General features: G+C 42.0%; 1 long non-coding RNA gene across 1 annotated transcript; it reads left to right on the forward strand.

The window, feature by feature from the left end:
- Positions 1–1775: 1775 nt before the first annotated feature.
- LOC112586212 lies at positions 1776–5441 on the forward strand. The gene is made up of 2 exons (XR_003110646.3): positions 1776–4534; positions 4876–5441. It is a non-coding gene; the product is annotated as an uncharacterized LOC112586212 (long non-coding RNA).
- The last annotated feature ends 5497 nt before the right edge of the window (positions 5442–10938 follow it).

The raw sequence follows: 10938 nt of genomic DNA on the forward strand, positions 1-10938 counted from the left end.
TTGAATCTAGGTGGTCAGTGACCCCACAGTGGGAGCTTTCCCATACTAACTTCTACTGAATCTGGTAGTTGTGAAAAGCACATATCTTTCTCAAAATAAGTCATTCCTGAAAATGGATATCCTGCAACTTGCACATGTTGGGGTTTATTATGTGCCAGGTCTACCTTGAAGGCTCAGGGAACAAGATCTGCCTCCAGCCCTCAAGAAGTCATGTCCTTCTGGAAGCAATTATAGGAGTGGGAGGTAACTCTATGGTGGGAAATCCCTGAAAATATCTTTTAAAATGTTAATGTGGTCAGTAATAGGGATTTGATATGTGTCTGAAAATCCAGGCAATTCCAGCTACTAGATTGCTTCCTGCAAAAGTATGAAGATGAGCCATGGGCTATTACATAGATGATAGCTTCACTCTTATCTCCCATGTATATCCTGTGGTCAGATGAAAAACTTGTGAGTTCTAGAATCCATGGACCTGGCTTGACATTTTTGCTGAGTTCTTTACTTGCTGTGTGACCTTAAACAATTTACTCAGACTCTCTGAACTTCTGTGTCCTCACCTATAGAAACAGTTGATAACAGATTTTACCTTCTCTGCTTTAATTTTTAGACAGCTAACTTTTTCTATTCTGTTTTAAAAATTGTTTTTGGCTGGGCTCCATCTTTATTGCTGCATGTAACCTTTCTCTAGTTGTGGCAAGCAGGGGCTCCTCTTTAGATGTGGTGCACAGGATTTCTCATAGTGGTGGCTTCTTGTCGTGGAGCACAGGCTCTGGAGCAGGCTCAGTAGTTGTGGCTCATGGGCTCAGTTGCTCCTAGGCATGTAGGATCTTCCAGGACCAGGGATCTAACCTGCATCCAATGCACTGGCAGGCACACTCCTCACCATTGGAGCACCAGGGAAGTCCTAGTAAACTTTTTCTTAGAGAGAAAGAGTAAATGTTTTAGGTTTTGCTGGCCATGCAGTCTCCACCACAGCTACTCAGTTCCACCAGTGTAGTACAAAGCTTGCCATACACAAAATGTAAATGATGGATGTGGCTCTGTTTCTGTAATGCTTTATAAGAACTGCTGCTGCTGCTAAGTCACTTCAGTCGTGTCCGACTCTGTGCGACCCCATAGACGGCAGCCCACCAGGCTCCACCGTCCCTGGGATTCTCCAGGCAAGAACACGGGAGTGGGTTGCCATTTCCTTCTCCAATGCATGAAAGTGAAAAGTGAAAATCAAGTTGCTCAGTCATGTCCAACTCTTCTCGACCCCATGGACTGCAGCCTACCAGGCTCTTCCACCCATGGGATTTTCCAGGCAAGAGTACTGGAATGCTAAATTTGGCTCACAGGTTATAGCTTGCCAATCCTGGGATCACAGCACTAAATGAGATGTTGAAAGGATAAAACAAAAACAAAAACAAAAAAACACCCAACACATAAGAGTTTTTGGTATACCCCACTCCAGCACTCTTGCCTGGAAAATCCCATGGATGGAGGAGCCTGGTGGGCTGCAGTCCATGGGGTCGCTAAGAGTTGGACACGACTGAGCGACGTCCTTTTCACTTTTCACTTTCCTGCATTGGAGAGGGAAATGGCAACCCACTCCGGTGTTCTTTCCTGGAGAATCCCAGGGACGGTGGAGCCTGGTGGGCTGCCGTCTATGGGGTCGCACAGAGTCAGACACGACTGAAGCGACTTAGCAGTAGCAGCAGCAGCAGGTATTTAATAACTGTTCATTTTCCTTCCTTCTTGCAATTTATTCCAATAGATCACAAAGCTTCAAGCAATCATTGGATCTTTCTCTTGAGGTGCTCATAGGCCACTTGGAGCAACGAGACACAAGTCGCTCAGTCGTATCCCACTCTTTGCGACCCTGTGGATTATAGCCTACCAGGCTCCTCTGTCCATGGGATTCTTCAGGCAAGAATACTGGAGTGGGTTGCCATTTCCTTCTCCAGGGGATCTTCCCGACCCAGGGATTGAACCCAGGTCTCCCACATTGCAGGCAGACGCTTTAACCTCTGAGCCACCGGGGAAGCTCTATAGAAATATATACAGCAATACAATTTTGCAGGTGCCAGTTGTGAGGGCAACAGAATAGCCATCAAGTTATAGGAATTGACTGGTACAGCTACCATAAGAGAAATGGTCACTGTTAAGCAAGGAAAGAAGAAAGAACTTCCAGGTAGGAAGGGGAATGCTCTAAATATTTTCAGAGGAAGCTGAGTGGAATTGTTTGTCTGGGGAAGACAGGTGCATACGAGAAGAGTGAGTGGAAGCCAAGTTTAAGTAGGGAGATGGGGGGCTGAATGTTGGGTTCAGGAGCTTGCATCTTAATTCCATAGATGTCAATCAATGGTAGTTGAAGAGAACATAGAAGGCACTCAACAGATATTTGTTGAGTGAATGAATCCATTGGAAGTGAATTTACATGATGGTTGGGCAGAAAATGGCAAACAAAAGATCAGAGGATAAGGATTCAGACCAAGCTGATGACAATGAGAATTGGCCAGAAAGGATGTATGGAAAAGACACTAAGAAGGAAGAACTGACATGACCTGATGACTGAACTGCAAGCAAGAGAGAGGACTAGATAGTGGTGATGTCAAGTAAAGTCAGGTGGCCAGGAGAACTAAGTTACCATGATAGAATAAAGGGTAGCAGCGAGACTGCTTTTTGGAGGAAAAGTCACAAATTAGTCTTCAGTACTTGAATTTAGCATCCCTGAGGAACATCCATGTGGAAATGTTTTGTACAATACGATGGGCTCAAGAAAGAAATTGAATCAGGAAGCAGAGATTTAGACATCAGCCTCATAAAGTGATGGCTCGTGAGAATGGATGGACTCGACTCTGGATGAGATCTAAAGGTCAAAATAGGGCCCTGGTGTAGGGACCAAGTCAGAGACAAGGGCTTTCTTCAGAAATTTAAAGTCATCCCTCTAGTTCATTGTGAATTGTATTGCAATAAAAGCACAGAGAGATTGCAAAGTCTCACAGCACTTTTTAAAACCTAAAAACAAAGATCAGGAAAAGAATTAGATAAACCTTGAGATTCTGATTCCAGAAACTACTCCCATGCAATCCTGAGGAAAAGACACTTTATGCGCTTCTGAACTCTTAAAAGTTCTGATACGTTAAGACTAGAATAATTTCTTTGAGTTCATTTAATAGAAGACATGAAATTTTGTCACCAATAATGATGATAAAACAACTCTAAGAATCTCAACATTTCTCCAATATGCACTTAATCCAATCATTACTTAGCAAAGCTACTTTCAGATAGAGTTCTGGATAGGTTGCTCTGTTAAAAGAATACAATTTTATGTTGAATCTTCAACAGTTCTCAGGAGATCTCATGTCTGTTTCTCTTGTCTTGCAACTTATGCTATGAGGAGGGGATTCCCCTTGACTAGAAAGAGTCGTGATCCAAAGAGCAAGAGAAAAGGATCCTTCTAGAATAGAGTTGTTGTTATATTTTCTCCAATAAAATCATAAAGTGTCACCTAGAGACATTGCACCCAACTTTGTTAGGACACCAACTTTTTATTAAATCAGTAAGTTATGGAGAAACATGTCACCATCGGAAACGGTTTTTGAAGCTGTTTATTTTCCTCTTTCTATTTACCTACTTCTTGAAGCCAATGAACTACATTGTATTTATGTCATTGCTGGGTCAAAGCACATATTTCAACAAAGGAATCACAGAATTTTAAAATCTGTGATTTTAAAATCTTTTAGCTCCCAGAGCTTGCCAAGTTTAAACTTCTAATTTTTCAAAGAGTGAAAACTTAGACCCAGAGGGACTGAATGCCTAAAGATGACTCAGTCAGGAAGCTGTGGAGCCAGGTCTGGAACCAGGAGTCCTGGCTCCCAGCCTGTTATTTTAAGTGCATCTTTCCATAGATTCACTGTGGGCATGGGTGATTCTCATTCGATAGTGGGAATTTATAAAAAAGCATTTAAGCCACAGCCACTTTAAAGATGGAGGATTTATAATGGGAATGTATCCACTAGGCCCACGTTTTAACAACACCTTCTTTCGAAGGATTGGGACAGCATCTGAAAGCTCTGTTTACAGACCTGGTTACTTCAGAGGGAAAAGCAGAAATCTAAAGAAGTCATGCATAATCCATTTGCCTGGGAACACGAAGGGGACCTGAGAGCCAGCCCTGAAACCTTCGTATTTAAAGCAGTTGTCCGCAGACATAATGCCCTTAGCTTGATCAAAGGGCCGGGCCACACAATCCCAGGAACAGGAAGGCTGACAAGGGGGGAGGGTCCCTTTGTCCTGGAGGACTGAAGGCCTGGAATCCGGATGCCTAAGCAGGCAGGGCTGTGGGCCCGTGCAGGGAGGGGCTGAGGCCCAACCTGTCCCCCAGATTCCTCCCCCTGCCCTCTGCCGACACCAAGAAGTCCCGCGGTCTCAGAGCCCTGCCCTCTCTCCCCGTCTCCTCTCACTCTTCTTCAGCATGTCAGTGAAAAGAATTCCCCCAGCCCAAAGGCTTTGCTTGAACGATTGCCCTTTCCTTCTGCAATCAGAAAAGGTAAGCGCCCCAGTTTAACTCTTTCATAGGTCTTTCTCCCAGCACGTGGTTTCCTAACCAAATATTTCACGTATCGTTCGGGTCACATTCTTGACCTTGTTGTTTCAGGTGCCTGATAATTCTGGGCTAATAACAGCCCAGGCCGCACACTGGCGGCCACTCTCCCTTTCCTCCCCGGTCCCTGGACAGCTTTCCTGGGCCCATTTTTGTGCTGGCTTCTTCCTGGTGAATTGCTCTCCCCCTGCAGCCTCTCTTTATAAACGTGCCTGCACTGAAGGCTTACACCTCAGATTCCTGCCCCTGGTGCCTTTGGCCTGTTCATTATTTAATTTTTCTTTCAGACCCCTGCCTGTCTGGTAATGTCTGCATGCTGTGATTGTTTTCATTTTTCCAAGCCTCCAAACACCCATCGTGGACAGCCTTGAGGAGAAGCTTTTAAGGTGTAACACTTCCCCTGCGCCTGCGCAGATGGACACACAGAAGCACATTAGGAAGATGTGCTTCAGACCCACCCACATTCTTCGAAGCACAGAATTTCAGCGATGAAAGGGCTTTAGGCACTGCTCTTTGACCTTATCAGCAACACCACCTTCATACCCGCTCTCCTGTTTTGCAAGTTGTTGGGAAGGGCCTTTATTTTTCTCCAGTTACTCAAACATATACACAGAAAGTAACTTCTGGTTACTTAGTGAGGGCCCCAAACCTGGTGGTTTGGGGTCCTTCTAAGAAGAGGGACTTGGGACACAGGCATGTGCAGAGGAAAACCATGAGAAGACACGGAGAAGAGAAGATGGACGTCTGCAAGCCAAGGTGGGAGACTTCAGATGAAACCAACCCTGCAGACACCTTAATCTCAGATTTCTGGCCTCCTGGTCTGTGAGAAAATAAATTTCCTTTGTTTAAGCCACCCGGACTGTGGTACTTTGTTATAGCAGCCCTAGAAAGTGAACACAAGCTTTAATATTCAAATGGTGTTAATTCTATATGGACAATGAAATTAATCAAAGAGCACTTTCTGGGCAGGAAGTGGTTCTTCTGTCCCTGTATGGGTTTTTAGGTATGGAATTCTCATTTGTTGACAAGCAGTAGATATTCAGCATGTGTTTATTGGGTACCTAGCACATGCCTGGCAGTGGGCAGAGACTCAGAAGTCAGTGACTCTGTCTAGATTCTAGATGAGGTTAGCATCTCACTCTGGCAATGGATGTGTGTTGATGTGGAGTCCCAAAGACACCTCCTCCCTAGGGCCTAATGGGTGCATCGTAACAAGGTTTTTCTTCTTTGGTTGCTAGACTGTTTGCTAAAGTATTGCTGTTATTCAGTCGCTAAGTTGTGTCCAACTCTTTGAGACACCATGGACTGCACGCCAGGCCTCCCTGTCCCTCACCATCTCCTGGAGTTCACCCAAGTTGATGTCCATTGAATTGGTGATGCCATCCAACCGTCTCCTCCTCTGCTGCCCTCTTCTCCTTCTGCCTTCAATCCTTCCCAGGATCGGGGTCTTTTCCAATGAGTTGGCTCTTTGAATCAGGTGGCCAAAGTATGGGAGCTCTAGCTTTAGCATCCGTCCTTCCAATGAGTATTCAGGGTTGACTTCCCTTAGGGTTGACTGGTTTGATCTCCTTACCATCCTAAAGTATTAAGTGCAACTATATAAAATTGTTGTTGTTTTTTAGCATAGGTTAAAAAGCCCTACTAAATATGAGTTTGCTAGATTGCATCCTGAAACAGAAAAAAGAGACTAGTGAAAAAAATTATGAAATCCAAATAAAATAGTTTGGTTAGTAGTAATGTACTAATATTAATTTTGTAGTATGCCAAGTATGCCATGTTTATGTAATCTGTTAACATTAGGGGAAACAGTGGGTATATACAGAATGCTTTCAGACAATTTTTGTAGCTTTTCTATAAATTTTTTTCCAAAATAGAAGTTCATTTAAAAAAATATTTGAATATTAACCATTTTACATAATTTAATAAAGTCTAGAGGCCTTGAATATAAAGTAGATTGCTGATTCAATCTCTTAATTATACAGTAATGAGATTTATGTTTGAAATTTAAGTTTTACCTATAGTTGTTTAAAAATGATTGACTAAGTATTTGTACCCTGGATGCCTGGTCAGTCTAGGTAAGAGAAGTACATAAGCTGACCTTCAAAGACAGAGAGCCCAATGGCCACTACCAAGGGACTGTGTTGAGCAAGACCTGCTGTTCAGCTTCTCTGTCCTCCCTGATTGCCTGAGAAAAAAGCCAATTTCTTGAGGACTCTATGCTACTGGAATGACTGAGTCTCTCTGCTCTTCTTGGCAGTCAGTGGGCACCCAACATGGCCTCATTCAAAAAGAGAATATCACTTTCAACTCCCTTCTTCAGCTGAGATCCTGTTTTTATTCCCCATCAGGTCATGAGAAGATAGAAGATTATGCTATACCCCTTTATGGGGAGTCTAGATTCTCCTTTAGAGGAAAAAAGAAAATTTATCCTTAATTTATCCAGACCAATACCACATGAAATACTTGTTTTGTTCAGCTGGCAAGCATTTAAAATTTTTATGAATTATTTACTACACTTTTAAATTAGGAAGCCTCACAAAAGTATCTGGATATTAGGCTTTTCTTGAACCATCACAAATTCTAGCAACAGAGACCTGTATTCCTACATGGGAAAGATTGGCTGGAGCCAAGGAACCACTGTGCCCTTTCAGAGGCAATATGCCCTCCATTTCCCATAATCCCACACAGCTCTTTCTATTCATATATGCTACTTGTTCCATGGCTTCAAGCATTTGAGCTTACAACCTAGATCAGTGTTTTTCAAACTACAGATTATGACCCCTTTGTGAGTCATGAAATCAGTATAATAGATAGCCAACACTAAATGAAGGAAAAGGGGAAGGAAGGGAACGAGAAAGAAGAGGAAGAGGAAGAAATAGAAGCTATCAGAATTTACCACCTGCAGTAAGGGTTTGTTGTATTGGATGAAATTTTGTTTCTATGGTTTTTTTTGTTGCTTGCACATAGATTATATTAGAAAATGTATTTCTCCCTATGAGTTGCAATAACATGTTTGAAAGCCAAGACTAATGAAAATTTAAATAATTCAACTTTTTGGTTAAACAGTTAGTTTGCTATATTAGTGTACTCTTTGTGTAACAAAGTTTTTCCTTAAATTACCTGAATACATCAGGAGTGGGGCTTTATTTGTTATATAATCATAACTACAGAATTCAAACCAACATGATAATATCAGTTCAGTTCAGTTGATGAGTCATGTCTGACTCTTTGTGACCCCATGGACTGCAGTATGCCAGGCTTCCCTGTCTATCACCAACTCCCAGAGCTTGCTCAAATTCACGTCCATCGAGTTGATGATGCCATCCAACCATCTCATCCTCTGTCGTCCCCTTCTCCTCTTGCCTTCAATCTTGCCCAGCATCAGGGTCTTTTCCAATGAGTCAGTTCTTTGCATCAGGTGGCCAAAGTGTTGGAGCTTCAGCTTCAGCATCAGTCCTTCCAATGAATATTCAAGACTGGTTTCCTTTAGGACTGACTGGTTGGATCTCCTTGCAGTCCATGGGACTCTCAAGAGTCTTCTCCAACACCACAGTTCAAAAGCATTAATTCTTCAGCACTCAGCTTTCTTTATAGTCCAACTCTCACATTCATACATGACTACTAGAAAAACCGTAGCTTTGACTAGATGGACCTTTGTTGGCAAAGTAATGTCTCTGCTTTTTAATGTGCTGTCTAGGTTGTTCATAGCTTTTCTTCAAGGAGCAAGCGTCTTTTAATTTCATGGCTACAGTCACCATCTGCAGTGATTTTGGAGCCCAAGAAAATAAAGTCTGTCACTGTTTCCATTGTTTCCCCATCTATTTGCTGTGAAGTGATGGGACCAGATGCCGTGACCTTAGTTTTTGAATGTTGAGTTTTATAACATGGATCCCTATGAATGCTTGTAAAAGATCTGTAATAAAGGAGTAAAGCATCTAGTTGAAATGGAAGAAGAGATCAATCTTCTTGGTATTTTAAGACTTAATGATCTAAGACCTATGATCCGCTAGATTGCATAGTTGCATGTTAGATCATATTAAATAATAATCGGACTTATTTACATAGATTTTGGGGGCTCCCCAGGTGGCACTAGTGGTAAAGAACCTGCCTGCTAATGCAGGAGACATAATACAGGTTCAATCCCTGGGTCAAGAGTATCCCCTGGAGGAGGCATGGCAACACACTCCAGTATTCTTGCCTGGAAAATTCCATAGACAGAAGAGCCTGGCGGGCTACAGTCCGTGCAGTTGCAAAGAGTCAGACATGACTGAAGCAACTTAGCACACACATCGATTTTTAGAGCAACTACTTTAGACCAGATCAGCACCATACAATAGAACTTCTGTCAGTGGAAAATTCTGTATCTGCCTTATACACTCGAGAAACAGCTAGCCACACATGGGTCTTTATTATTCAAAATGTACCAGTGTGACTGATGACCTGGATTTTTAATTTTAATCAACTTAAATTTAAGTAGCCACATGTGTGTGTTGGACAGCGTAGCTCTAGACTTTAGAATGTGTATCTTGAAAGAAGGTTGGCTCTTTTTCATTTTCCACACTAGAATGTCCATTGGCCTGATAGAATCTAATTCAGGCATTGAACCCTAAAGAGCAAGGCAGGCTGCCACTCAATATGCTCAGAAAAGTTTACTTTTTTGGGTCCAGATCATTGCTAGAAACAAATTTATCCAGCTTTTACATGTGAACCCTCTAAGTTCTTTTATTGTTGTTGTTCTTTTTTATTTATTTTTAATTGGACTATAATTGCTTTTAATATTATATTAGTTTCTGCTGTACGGCAATGTGAATCAGCTATATGTATACATATATTCCCTCCCTCCTGAGCCTGCCACCCTGCCATCAGGTTCTTATCCCCACTGATTTGTGCTTTTTCAGATTAAAAATTGCTTGAAGAAGATTATGTGATTTTTTAACTATACAGACAAAAAGATAATAACTATTATTTAATAATTGCAATAGTAATAATATAAGTAATAAATAGTAACAACAGTAGCAGCCACTTATTAAGTGCTTACTGTGTACTTGGTGGAGAAGGCAATGGCACCCCACTCCAGTACTCTTGCCTGGAAAAATCCCATGGACGGAGGAGCCTGGTAGGCTGCAGTTCTTGGTACTGTGAGAAGCACTTATCCCACTTATTCACATTAATTTCATGAGGGTGCATTATCCTATATGAAGAAACTGATGCTTGTGAAGGTTATGTAATTTACAAGGTCACACAAGTACGAGTGAATGAGGCATAACATGACTCTGGTTCTGTCTGCTACAAACCGCTTACTGTAACCACTGTGCTATCCCAGAGGATGCTAATAAACTGTGTTTTTCATCAGAACATTATTTCCTTGATAATAGCTGAGATAAATTATTAATGGCAGTGCTAGACCAGGGCCTACCTCTTATGATTTCAAGGCATGTGCTCTCCACTGCATTCCCCTTATCATAGAAGCTGCTTTGGCCATACTGCAGGAATTGGCCTGTATGTTGCACTGAGACAAGCATTTTTTAAATTTGGAAACCCATTTCCTCTTTAATACTAAAAATTACATCTTACTCTATTGGTCTGAAGAGGTCTTTCCTGGTGTCTCAGACAGTAGAGTCTGCCTGCAATGTGGGAGACCCAGGTTCAATCCCTGGGTTGGGAAGATCCTCTGGAAAAGGGAATGGTAAACCCACTCCAGCAGTCTTGCCTGGAGAATTCCATGGACAGAAGAGCCTGGTGAGCTACAGTCCATGGGGTCTCAAAGAGCCAGACACAACTGAGCTATTAACATACACATACATTGGTATAAAGACAAATATATTAATAGTCTATGTTAAACCATTTTCTTCTACCTGAAAGTCTTTTTCTTTGTGATTTTAAAAGAAATGGAAACATTTTATGAGCCCTGTGGTAGGTAGAATAATAACCCCCTCAAAGATGTCCATACCCTAATCTCAGAACCTGAGGATTATGTCACTTTTTTGTGAATATGTTACTTTTTTTTTTTTAATTTTATTTTATTTTTAAACTTTACATAATTGTATTAGTTTTGCCAAATATCAAAATGAATCCGTGAATATGTTACTTTTATGGCCAAAGGAACACTGCAGCCATGATTAAGTTAAGAATCTTGAGATGGAAAGATTATCTTGGACTACTTGAGTGGATTGTGTAGAACTCCAAGGGTCCTAAAAGGAGAGTCAGAGAAGGAAATGAGATGACAGAAGCAGCGTGTTAGAGGGACACAACTTGAGCGAGACTCGACCAGCTTTGAAGATGCAAAGATGGAAGGGGCCACCAGTGAAGTTAGGCAGGCAGCAGTGTCTGGCCCCATTGCTGTGTAACGC

Source organism: Bubalus bubalis, chromosome 7 (assembly GCF_019923935.1).
Source record: "Bubalus bubalis isolate 160015118507 breed Murrah chromosome 7, NDDB_SH_1, whole genome shotgun sequence".
Lineage (NCBI taxonomy): Eukaryota > Metazoa > Chordata > Mammalia > Artiodactyla > Bovidae > Bubalus > Bubalus bubalis.